Here is a 10,864-nt window from a genome sequence, read left to right on the forward strand (position 1 = left end):
GTGCGGCCTCACCAGTGCCGAGTACAGGGGAATCAGAAGGAATCAGGAAGTTTGAAAAATATGTTCACGAGTGGTTTTAATGCAGTGTGCTTTGCTGTGAATCATATTCTATTCCTTTTTGACTATATTTCACATTTTATGAATTCTAAAAACCCACACAGAGAAAGAGTTAAATCATATTTGCCTTGCTGAAATGAATAGTCTCAATTACGTCTTTGAGACCATGCACTCAAGCCAAGATACTTTTGGCTCTATATAAGCATATTTTTAAAATCTGTTGCTAATTATTTATATAGCTCATTATCTCATTGCTATGCTGAGCACGACTCATTTCCCTTGTTCACCCACTGCCTCTCAGGTAATGATGAACTAACGGTTTGAATGTGTCTGAAACTATTGCTTTTCTAAGAAGGAAAAAAAATCAACCAGTGCAGCCACTTTGGAGGAGCACGCAGTGAAATCCAAAAACGAGATCTCACTGTCATTAGATTTGAGAAGCAAGGCACTTACATTGCAACTTTCCCCCAAATACAGAAAACCACCTGTCAAGGTTTCTTCAAGAGCAATGCAGGTACCTTATAGACAGCTGTGTGCATAAGGAAAGTGTAAGAGAGAGCATCCCAAGTGATGATTGCTTCAGAACTGTTTGTTTTAACCAATGTAGTTAATTTCTGACCCTCCAAAATAAAATAAGCCATACCAAGGCCCCAGATGATGTACAATACTGGTATATATTCCCCAAGGAGAGAAAAGGTGGCCATTTACAAAAAGCATGCTGCCAAATGTTATGGAGCCTGCAGTCCAGCACATAGCTGGTGGTTGCCTCTCTCCCAACATGACAGAAAATGGTAAGGCTGATGGGCACACTTCCACGCTCGTTAGCATGTCTTCACACAGAATAGGTACTGTTAGAATGTATTTACACACCATCCAAGAGCCCTGTTCTGCAAAATCTTACGCTTATTGAAGTACATTGTGAGCTGCCTGCAACATCAGTGGAATCGCTTGTGCCAATTATTTACAGCGGTAAATAACTGAAGTATTGCATATACTTTCACACACCTCACTATTTAACAGCAATCTTGCACGCTGCACATGAATGTTTTCAAGTGTCTGAAGGCACTCAGAAGTTCATACACCCAATCTTAATCAATTGGAAACAGAACTGGAATGCTTCTTTGGAGGGCAGAATCACAACTGCTGCTTCAAATCAGAGATGCAGTCTCAAAACCATTTAAACAGACAAGCAGAAGTTTCTGTGCCTTTAGTTAACTGGTCTTGTCCAACTCCCAAATTCATTCTATTGTCATCATGGTACTTCACGCTGAGAAAGTAACTTGCACCATTTCCCGATATAAAGCGAACGTTCCAAGTTGCAGGAATGTTTGCTGAAGGACAATGTCGAGGACTACAGTACTTTCAACTTTAACTTCAGGTTAATTTACCATAAGAATTCAAAATTCTGGGACTGTAGTTTGTAGTTATGTAGTTACTTTTGATCTAAACACAAACATCCTGCAAGACTTACCTTGTCAGTTTTAAACTCTTCATAAGAGGACTTTATTTTTTTTTTTTAAACCAACATTTGTCAGTAAAGTGCCTTTTGCATTTGGAATCTGTACTAAGATCCCTAAACATAGATGCAAATATAGAATCTGTGCATATAAAATATGCATAAGTGCTAACCATAGGTTAAGACAGGAATCTGTAAACTTCAACATACACTAATATGCTCCTGTTCACACATCTCAGTTTTTCTGGTTATGTTTGATGAAAGAGGACAGCTCAGAAATACAGCTTTATATATCCTTTTGACATTCAATACACTTTTCCCCAATATGCCTTCTATCTCTGATGTACACCACCAAGCCACGGGCTCATCATAGGCTCTAATATCCATATTCAGAAAGGGATTTAATTTAAAATATTTCTCCCAGCTGTGCTGCCTTTACAAAGTGCTGTACACTTTGTACAGCATTTATATAAACTGGATTTTTGATCCAATACTTCTGGTGGTTTTTAGCCAGTGAAAAGCAAGTCTGGTAGCTTTGAGCAGGCTCCTTGCTTAAGATCTAATCACTAGTACTTCAGGAAACAGAGTGAAAAGTTTGTTCAAATAATGATCTAATCTACATTTATATGCTGCTAGAGAACAATTTGATTATTCATACAGATAAGACTGTATCTTGCCTGCACTGCTCATATTACTAGCCTTGCTGACTTCAGTGGTACTACTGGTAATGAGAATTTGGCCTATATTATGTGAAAAAAAAATGAACACCAACACTGGCAAAAAGACTTGCAGATACTTAGAAACAGAATACAGACTCTTCTGGCTTTAGGTTATCAGTTTTAACAGAACAGAGATTCTTTTGCCACCTAGTCAGTCATTTGAGTAGTGATTGCAATCTTTGGCCATATGAAGGCTGCTAAAGAGTCTCGTAGAAATGCATTAAAGGACTCAGTCTAGTTCAGTTCGAGAACTAGAAGACAACTAGAAATTGAAGAAACAGTTGTTTCATAACATAAAACCCAGCAGCAAAATTAGTATTAAATGTTTAGTTTTTTGGAAGCCTCAGCAGAGTCCAAGATAGCTCTAGACCTGAATATAAAATAATCACCAACAGAAGTGTTACTGCTGTTCCTACTGGAGAAAGCTTTCACACACATCATCATTTTCATCAGCTGGGTTTGATGTAACAACTATTTGAAGGCAAAACTTAAATTCTCATGCATCCTATAAAGAGAGTCAATCAGTCCCCTAAATTATTTGTAAATTAAATCTCAAGCAAAAATCAGAGAGCCATCATCTAATTCACCTCCGAATTCAGTAGTAACAGCACTGAGCCTGAAGATTTTAGTATGGGGTTTAAGTCTTATATTTTTTTAATATCACCTGAATACTTTGTCTCCAACCAATTTACTGGACAAGAAGCCTTGCAAATGAAGCTACTGCAAAATTCTGCAGTTTGATTCATTAGGACAGAAGTTAATTATATTATGTTCTCTCCTCGGTCGTACTATTTTGTCTTAAAGATGATTAAACAACAGGCAAATGTAATTAGGATAGGAAAAAGAATAAGCAAAAAACCCTAATCTTATGATGTGTTTCAGAAAAACGAAGTAATAAATCACTTTGCTCCATAAGCCTTTTGTTTTGCTGTAACTGATAATGCATTAAGATTCTTTAGCTTTCTTGTCTGATACAAGTATTACATTTGTTGAGGCAATTTAAAAGGGAACTGGGACTGTGACAATGTACATTTAGGAGAAAGATAATATATACAGCTATTATGCAGATGGCGTCCTTTCAGAGAGCAATGAACAGAACACCGGGTAGTAAGATTTATGAAAATATAGACAACCATCAACACAAAATCAAGATTTAAAAAAAGCATATACATCGTCTCTTAAACAGAATCCCAAACCATATCCCAGGTTCAGAAAATAATTGTTTTCGGGGAGGTGGCACCTTTAAAGGTTTGCGTCACTGGCTGTTTGTTGGCTGGATGCATTTAAATGACAGAGTATAAAACGCAAAAAGAAAAAACCATGCCCTGCAAGCACTACCTGGGAATGAGAACATCTGCATTCAGTTCCTGAATCTATCTTTGACCTTCTTTAGATATTAATTACCTCATTGGTTCTGTTCCTTATAGAGGAATAGAGTTAAGAATGTTTCATTACTCTTGTCTGTTTAGACTGGATTCACTGCTCAGTTATCTCAGTTACACCGAGATCATTTTGGGATGTCTCCTAAATCTGCAGTCACAAAACCCCAAAGCCTAATTTTTAATATAAGAATCTGCATGGTTTGAATACATCACATACAATAAAGGTTATCAGAAGGCCTCACATTTAAATTTATAAACCAGCAGGCTTAATGGATGTATTCATGAAAGAAGTCACAACTACAGACCTATAACACTTGAAAAAATACGTAGCCTATTTTTTCCAGAATCATAACAAGGCAGCACTGCATCCAGCACAGGCAAAACTGCCCTGAGACTGCTAAAGGCCTGACTCACCTATGCTCTTTTGAACATCCGAGCATGCCTCATCTCTCCAGAGCTCCCTTAACAGCCACCCTCATGCATGTAACCACTCAATCCCAGGCAGCAACAGCAACAGTGCTGGAGAGTACCTGCTCCTAGCTGGTGCCCCTCCTGACCTATCCTGATTATGGCTCCAATTAGTCCACCAAAAAGAAAAAAGATGGAAACTATATTACAAGAGTGTTTTTATTTAAAGGACATATTTGGGTCAACAATCTTTTTAAACTGAGGGAGTAAGAATATCACGTTCTAGGGAAGAAGGAAAAAAGGTCAGCCTGCTTTCATGGCTACTAATTTAATCCAGTCTTATACTGGACACGTCTCATTGTTTGGGCCTTTAAATACCTTTTACTGCTTTTACTCATTCAGGAATTTAACAACCTGCTTGAACTCTGATTAGAAAAAAAGGGTTTTTAAAACCATATTAAGATCTATTATTGATGGGAGTTCTCTTCACAGCCTGCAGATAGGAAAGGCTTTTATTATACTGGCACTGTATCAACAAAATAAAAACAGAATTCTACATTTGCACAGGCAATAGTTAATTTAGAAAACATCATTAGAAATGGAAGGTTATAGAAGTCATTCCATTGATATGGAGAAGGAAACTGATGATGGAATGGTAAAGGGAAATAAACTATTAAAATAGCTCATTGGAATTCACTGCCGTATGGTTAAAAATGCTCGAAAGAGACCCAAAATGATAAAAATTCAAATACATTATGATAACTTCAGCATTTATCAAAATCCAGATACTGGTTCTGGCCATGGATATTGTTGCTTTCATCACTAAAAATCTCACACATGTACAGGACACAGGAAAGACAGGTAATCTTAAAAAGTTCCTTTCACAGAGCCAGCTCTCTAGGCCAAACACTAACTATTGTATCAGAAGCATTAATATTTTTTATTATTATAGTAATATCCAGCCTCATTGTTCTGCCATCATTAAGAGACTGCAAACCAACTCTGAATAGCAAGCAACACTTAAAATATTTACAAATTAAAAAAATTTTTTTTTTTCTTTCAGCCCAGTTTTTGTCTATTATTATAAACATCTAATGCTCTGACCTCAGTAAACAATGAACCCAAGCAAATGTTTGGGAAGCACGACAGGTTCCTGCTTCGCACAGAGGCAAAAAGGCTTAAATGGAGTACAGTGTGTATTTTAGAGAAAACTACGTATTGCAAAAGACTCAAGCAATTGCAATTTTTCCATCATGAAAATGTGATAGAGGGCTATATCTCAGCAAACTGCTGTTGTTATAGAAACTCTGCTGACATGTTGCTACTACGGTGAAAGTGGCATTATACTCACACTAATGTCCTTTTTATCAACCTCAGTTCAAAATTCAGAGCACTTTAATTTACAATCAGGGAGCTGCACGTCATTCACTGCAGCTGCAGGCAGTGTCAAATGCTGCTGTTGCCTGGTTACTAACAGGTAACTGGTGGAAGTCTGTTATATTTATGTACATAGAAAGCTAATGACAGAAGGTGAAGGGAACATTCGTCTGTAGATAAAAAATTTGGTCTCTGTTTACTAAAATACAGGATTTTCCTCTTGCAGTGAAACCACTGCTGAAACATACAGTATGAAAAATTGCACTTATTTCTTCTGATCTTCAGTGTCAATGATTAAAAGTTATTGTTACTGATATAGATGAGGCAATTCATTAAAAATTAAATAAGCATGAACAGCAAGTCAAAATTTAGCCCCAAAGTACTGTAACTATAGTATGAAAGAAACATTATTTAATATTTTGTTAGAAAATTTTAATCCTGGCATCAGAGTATCTAGCTCTATCTGTACTATCTGTACTACAATACTATGTAAACAATAGTGTTTTAAATAGAGGCTGGTTTGGGTGTCCAAAGTTTACCCTTCATCCAGAAGGCTGCTACTGCCCAGGAGCCATTTAGATTGCTTGTGTTCCCCTTAAATACTGACAAACCAAGCGGTGAGAATAGACTCTGAATGGATTCAAAGATAGAGTCTGCACTGGACTGAAATAAGCTGCTGTAAATAATAATTTCTTTATTCTATTCTCAAGACCCTAATCCAAACCACTGCTTTTTGTTTTACAACACAACTTCATGCTTCTTGAAAGCATGAATTATTTGTGTGAATGAAATTAACAGCAAAATTGCCACTAATTTCAATGGCATCCCATTTTTGCCTGAAGTTCGTCTTTTGTAAGCTACTGGCTCTGGGTCTGCAAACAGCTACCTAATTTCTCAAGTGCCTTCTGTTAAGGGAACTTCTACACACAATGTTAGAAGATTGACTTCACTTTTTTTACCAGAAATGTCTTTCACCAGACCTTAACATTCAGTTCACATCACAGCTATGTAATTACTCTTTTCAGAAGCAGAGATGTAAAGAAGGCATTAACAGCCGTTCAAAATATCACATTTATGCAGTTTTCTCTTGTCATATTAAATATAATTACTTCTGATGCAATCAAACTCATATCCTTCAAATGAATAAATCCAGCACCAAATTTAGAACATCAAGCTTCAAATATCAGGCTCTTAAAGCAAAGCTTTAAGCCCTTACTTTCAGTTCAGTGAGGTACAGTGTAAGAATAGTGAGACCATTAGGTTGAAAAATGGTATCTTTTAATGAATTTTCTTTAAACTATTCTGTTATTTATTGGTTTCAATGTGCTTTGAAGATCAAAGGTGATTATGAACTACATCTTATAACTCAGTCACCAAGAGATGTGGATCAAGTAACTGACCAACATATATGCTTCTCAGAACTCACTATCATTGGAAAATAAATCACAGTATCTTATTTTTCATAATACCTGCCAGTCCTGAAAGATCTAAAGGACTTACAATATGCATATATTCTTCACACAGATATGGACATACATGCTTTTAGGCTGGCACAATAGCTCATTTTCAAAATGGGAGAGTATGCAGTATTAGCAAATATTCATACATGCAGGTCTAGTTATAGGATCGGGTCTTGTTTAAATACAGGTATAACTTAAATTATGCAATAATGAATTGCAACCAACTCTACGCAGAGTGCAAAAACTGTGTTAACAGCTATAAAGCATGCTTATAGAATAAACCTTTATTAGCCACTCCTCTGCCCCTTATACCTTAAAAGTAATACAGTACATTCTCTATAGAATTTAAGATTATCTACATTCATTGAGGTAGTCTGCAGAAGGATACCATAGAATACCAAAACATGATTTTCAATACCAAAACATGATTTTAGTATTCCCTGTTGTATACTTTTCAAGAATCTATTGTTTGAACTCTCTATGAATGTAATGGGGCCATATTATAAGGACAGGTATATACAACAAATAATCATAAAAAAGAAAAATGTATGCATGTAAGTGAGCATTCATATTTATATAATCATACAATAATTTAGGTTGGAGGACTCTGGAGGTCACCTAGTCTAACTTCCTGCTCAAAGCAGGGCCAACTGCAGAGCTGGATCAGTTTGCTCAGGGTTTTCACCAGCTGAGGTTTCCATCTCTCCAAGGAAGGAGATTCTGCAACATCTCTGCAAGATGACCACCCTAATTTTAAAGATTTTTTTTTCTTCCTTAGATCTAACAAGAATTTCCCTTGTTAGAGCCCCTGTTTATTGCCTCTTGTTCTTTCACTGTGCATCTCCGTAAAGAGTTTGGCTCCATCTTCTCTATAGTCACCTATTAGGAAACATGTTTTCTGAAGAGTAATAAATTCAGTATATCATCCCTGAACACATGGCCCTCTGTTTTGGTGCAGAGCATGTCCAAGCCAATCATTATTTACACATCGCTCACAGAAGTATCACCATAGTAAACGTATTTGCTAACATAGAGAGTAACTCAAGACTAATAAAATCATCTGTATCTTTGGCAAGGAGAATTCAGAGCAATGGCTGCCAATGTTGGGACATAAAGAGATCTAGGGAGCACATTTCAACTTCGAGATTTTCCTTTGTTAAATAAATTTCAAGAAGTATAATTATTTAGCCCTGGAGAGTAATGTTATTCTATCTCATTTGAAAAGAATATTTCTCTGTAAAACAGCATTAGATTGAGAAACAAAGCCCTGAATTTTGTATCTAAATGGAAGCTCTGGAACTTGTAGTTTACTCTGTTTCAGGTAAATCTAAACTCAAACAACAGAAATGGCTTATGCTACTTCATCTTGAAATAGTATGTCTAAACACAATTTCAGATGCTTTATTCTTGATAAAGAAAGAACAAGTTTTAACACAATTTGGTTCAGCTATTAGCAAAAAACCCACTGCTAACAAATGACAGACACAAAGTTTCAACATTTCTTTCCATTCAGAAGCAACTGTTCTCATTCTGCTAGGACTAAATAATGAACAATGAATAAAGGCAATGTAGAGTTCCAAACTTATCAATATTATTTGCCTCACTCTCATTATGGAATCAAGTCAGTCAGCTGTGGTTTTTTCAATGTTTCTGAAATGATAGATAAAATATAGACAGTTTCTGAAATTCTAGAAGTTCATATAAGGATTCTCATGTCCCAGTATTATTATGCACTATTAAGTGCTAGGATTTGTTTCTGCTGGCAGTAGCATGAGACCAGTCACCTGCCCATCACTCACTCCCCACAGGCATGCTATACTTTCCAAATGTGTATTACAATGGCTTCTGCAGCTGTAGAAGGAACTGCATGAGGAACTGATCTGTGCTAAAAACAATGCTGGAGTGGGCAGAGGGAGAAGTAGTTTGATTAAGCAGGTACTTCCATAAAAAGGACAACGGTGAAATTATGGCTTAGCTATCTTGGGCAACTGGCAAGTTTTCAGAGGATAACTCTGTACACACTTCATCTCCTCCTCTACTCACTGAAATGCATTTATTACTGAAAATTCAACACAAGACATCTAGTTTAATCTACTTTCTCTGGAAACTTCTAAAAGCTTGCCTTCCTTCTTCACAATATTTTTGTTTGCATTACCAAGTTAAAAAAAAAAGAGAAAAAAGAAAAGAAATGAAATCACACCCATTATAATTTCACAGTCCGAGAAGTAGTAAATTCCTTGGTGTAATGAAAGCACAAGCAAATAAAACAGCTATTAGTTATAGGAAACAAAATGTAGTGTTCCATCTGCAACTCTGATTTTAAAAAGAAACAGAAATTTGTCCACTTATGTATTCAAATGTCTTTGTACTTAAGTGAAAGTATTTTATCTAAAAGGAAGAATTCAAGGCACCTCACTGGCACAAATACACCTCTCTGAAAGTTGTCTTCAGGTACACTAACATTATCCTATAGCTTTTGTATTCAAAGGAACCTTCTAAAAGATTCTTCTCTGAATGCAAAAGGTGTCCTAAACTCAGGACATGTGCAAACACATAGAAATCCAACCAAAACAGATTGGAACGTGCTGATCATAACCATTAAGCACTGGATCCTGCACTTTTGTATTCATGCATCCAGAACAAAGCATTGGAATTGCTATTTATATCACATTTTTGGTTATTAAACTCTCATTTCATGCTTAAATTATGTCCCAAGTACACATGTGCATTATTTAAGTACTACTACCGTCCTACAAGATTCTAAGAAATCAATACAAAATCTATTTGCTATAGATTGTGGAGCTAAACCCTCCTTCTCCCAAACACTCCCCCTCAGAAACCCCCAACCCACTGATGTTAGTGCACATGCAAACAAAAAAACCCAACCAACAAACCAACCAACAGAAGCAGTACGGACTGCAAAACTAGACTTGTCTTTAAATTCATCAGTTGCCATAAAATTGTAAAAACAAAGACAGGACTTACTAAAAACTGCCAGTGATGTTGCTCTTGATTTAAGGTGGTGACATGAGACTTAGAAATCTGGGTCTCTTCTAAAAACTGGGTCTGATCAAATATTTTCTGTGATGTTGCAGGCTGCGGACATGATGGATCATTTCCAAACTGTGTAGAAAAAAACAAAACAAGTTCAGTGATCAATCTCTTAAAACTGCATTTGTACTAGCTGACTAGCACTTGCTCTTCCTACAACACATCATGTTTCATTAACATGTTTTTCATCGCATATGCCCCCAAAAGCTTCTTGAAAGTGATGCTTAATTAAACATTACATAGAATAGAAGCCAATCTAAACTAATAAATTCAGCCTTGCTGAATAAACACTTTGTGAGGGCAGGCAACAAGACTGAAGTCCAACATAAACTTCCAAAATAAGACTTCAATAGTGTGGTCATTGGTCCCTTGCAGGAAATTAATTTCAGAGGGTAAATGAAAAAATTCAGTTTCAATATTTTCTCTATAAAATGTAGGGACACAGAACTAAGCAGAAAAATTCTGACTAATATTTATCAGAGTCTGCAAGTTTGTCAGAATATATCTTTATATTAACAACAAAGTTCCAGCAAAGCTTATACAAAGTACCGTTAGAAATCCTGGGGGTTTTTTGCCAGCTCGCCCACACAACTCACAGTGTTCCCTAGCTTAAGAGGCATCATTAGGTTTGATATTTCAAATTTTTTTGAATGGAGTCAGCGACGTCAACATTCTCCAATTCCTTTTTAAAGAAGGTTTGGGAGCAACCTCAAATATACTACCTTTTCACGTAAATATAATCTGAAATGCACATGTTTCTGAGGAACCTGAAAAGATCCTGAATTTGGAATAGTTCAAAACTACTTAATCCTTTGTTTATCATTTTCTGTTCTGGCCAACAATCAACCATTTGCAAAACGACTCAATAGAGGCCATAAATTGTTAAGACAGGCAGAACCCAAAGTCACTGAAACCAATGGAAAAACTCCCACTGATCTTTAGGTAAGATCCTAA

At 36.2% G+C, this 10,864-nt stretch overlaps 1 protein-coding gene across 2 annotated transcripts in view; it reads right to left on the reverse strand.

The window, feature by feature from the left end:
- The window catches only part of RIMBP2 (RIMS binding protein 2), a 116,866-nt gene extending 106,884 nt beyond the window's left edge, over positions 1-9,982 (reverse strand). For both annotated transcript variants that reach the window (XM_052795668.1, XM_052795667.1), the window contains exon 1: positions 9,845-9,982. The gene's annotated coding sequence lies outside the window, so the exon portion shown is untranslated. The remainder of the gene's footprint in view (positions 1-9,844) is intronic.
- Between the last annotated feature and the right edge of the window lie 882 nt (positions 9,983-10,864).

The sequence above is a fragment of the Harpia harpyja genome, chromosome 9 (assembly GCF_026419915.1).
Source record: "Harpia harpyja isolate bHarHar1 chromosome 9, bHarHar1 primary haplotype, whole genome shotgun sequence".
NCBI lineage: Eukaryota > Metazoa > Chordata > Aves > Accipitriformes > Accipitridae > Harpia > Harpia harpyja.